This window comes from Penaeus monodon, chromosome 34 (assembly GCF_015228065.2).
Source record: "Penaeus monodon isolate SGIC_2016 chromosome 34, NSTDA_Pmon_1, whole genome shotgun sequence".
Taxonomy (NCBI): domain Eukaryota; kingdom Metazoa; phylum Arthropoda; class Malacostraca; order Decapoda; family Penaeidae; genus Penaeus; species Penaeus monodon.
This window is the reverse complement of record NC_051419.1, coordinates 34,137,223-34,139,330: the sequence shown is the minus strand read 5'-3', so window position 1 is coordinate 34,139,330 and position 2,108 is coordinate 34,137,223. Positions and strand designations below refer to the sequence as shown.

The 2,108-nt window shown below is 47.2% G+C and overlaps 2 pseudogenes; one reads left to right on the top strand and one right to left on the bottom strand.

Moving 5' to 3' along the window:
• LOC119594775 overlaps positions 1–2,108 on the top strand; it is a 74,697-nt pseudogene that overhangs the window by 14,970 nt on the left and 57,619 nt on the right.
• Positions 205–2,003, bottom strand: LOC119594774 (annotated as a pseudogene).

Sequence of the window (2,108 nt, the reverse complement as noted above, 5' to 3'; positions counted from 1 at the left end):
GTTATGTGTGTGTGTGGGCGTAGAACAGTCCCACGTTAATGCGAAATATACGGGAAATGAGATATTCTCTGATAATAAAATTCATAGTAGACTTTAGATTTTTATTAGATTACCTATATGAATCACACGAAACAGATCTTGAATAATCCATAAAGGACCTAACCCAGGAAGGACCCTGTTCGAGCAATGTTAAAGGAAGTCTGTTCAGGGAGTGACGCCGGTCTTCTGCTCGATCCAGTCCAGGGAGTAGTGGACGCGGGTGAAGGCGTTTAGGGTAGCAGCCTCACATCCGGCGGAAGAACCGAAGGAGGTGATGCCGTAGGTCAAAGCCGTTCAGGTTGAGGGGGCCGCCAGAGTCACCCTGGGAAAAAAATGTAGGAATTCATTTATGCATATTACATTCATGTTATATACAGCTGTGAGAGCATTTGCAAGAAGAAAGAGAGGGATTATATGAACACCTACGTTTCAAGTTCCCTTGCCCCTTCGGAATCAATCAGACGACGCCGTTGCCGACGATGCGTACACGGCGTCACAATCGGGTTGGTCATGATGGGGACGTCCACCTGACGAAGGACGTTGGAGATACCGCCGGCGCCTGTGCAGAGAGGGTCATCTTTAATGTAGGTCAGGAAGAAAAGGAACATTGCAGTTATATCCAGATGAAAACTAAACAACACAATAAGCAAGCAAGAAGGGAGTGAAACACTTACTGTCAGAGGGGCGGCCCCATCCTGTGGGGGGTGACGATGGTTCCCCCGGCCACGTCGGAGGAAGGCAGCTTCAACGGTGGAAATGTTGTCTGTAACGTTCCATTGTTACGTTTAATCTCTTTAGGTAATGGTGATAGTAGAGTTAATTTGTGGTGCTGGGTAATCACACTGTTTACTGATTTCTTTTGTGAACTTTGCACATGACTGGCTTCACAAATGTTTGTACTATCAATATTGTTACAGTTGGTACTGACATTATGGTTATAATTATGTTAACATTACTGATGTCACCTAAAAATAACAAAGAATCTTTCCAGCGAACATGGCATGTATTCTTGACATCTCATTATCAGTGGGTTAAAGTTTTACTATGCAATTAAACTCATACTCACTTATAATACAGGTCATGCTAGCTTACATACCATTGAACTTTAACGGCGTTGGGCAGCCTGATGAGGGCAATATCATTGGTGAGCAGCCAAGAGTTTTCCCGTTCTCGTGAGTGAAGAAATCGGTGGAGGTCATGGAGACCTGGCTGGCTTCGTTTCACAGAATGTTGTGGGCGCCCAGCACTACCTCGACGAAGCCGGCACTAAAAGCGTAGGACACGAAAGGAAATTCACATTAAATGAAAATTCGGTGAGACAATAAATGCACTGATGTCAGCACTATAAGGAACGCTGACTCACCCGTCCATGCAGTGAGCGGCCGTGAGGACCCACTCGCTGGAGATGAGGGAACCGCCGCAGAAGTACATGTCGTCGATGAAAAAGAGCCACCTGGTGGGGCCACGAGTGAGGCGTGGCCTCAGTGCCGCCCCCCAATTCTGCTGAAAAACCTAGAATGCATGTTTGATTTGCAAATAAAAAGGGTGGCATGTGCATTAAAATACTTTGAAGATTTCTTTTCTTTCAGTCATGTTTTCAGGAGCGCAAGAGGGGCTACTTACCATTGGGTGCGGGTCCGCGGGCGTCGACGAGGGGCTTCGGGACTTCCCGTGCCATGGGTTCCCCGCGGCGGGGTTTCCGCTCGCCAGGGGAGATCGGGTCAGAGGAAGGAGGGATAGACATTGGGTGGTTTTGCAGAGCCAGCTTTGACCGTTCCCTCGAGGAACTTGGGCGCCCTATCTTATAATAGCAAGCTGGAAATTTCAAGGGGTAGCTGATGCAAGTTACAGATGAAAATGAGATCAATTCATTAAGATCAAAAGAAAATTTGAAGGAGTGACGTAACACAAGTACTCACGGCGAAGGCGACGAAGGCGAGAAGGAGAGCGACTCTGGCGACCATGGTTGAGGTGGGTGCTGAGGCCTGTTGCATTGCCGCTGAATTATATTCAACATTGCAGTTTTTCTACGCTTATCTTGCCCTATCATTTCGGAGTGGATGATTTAG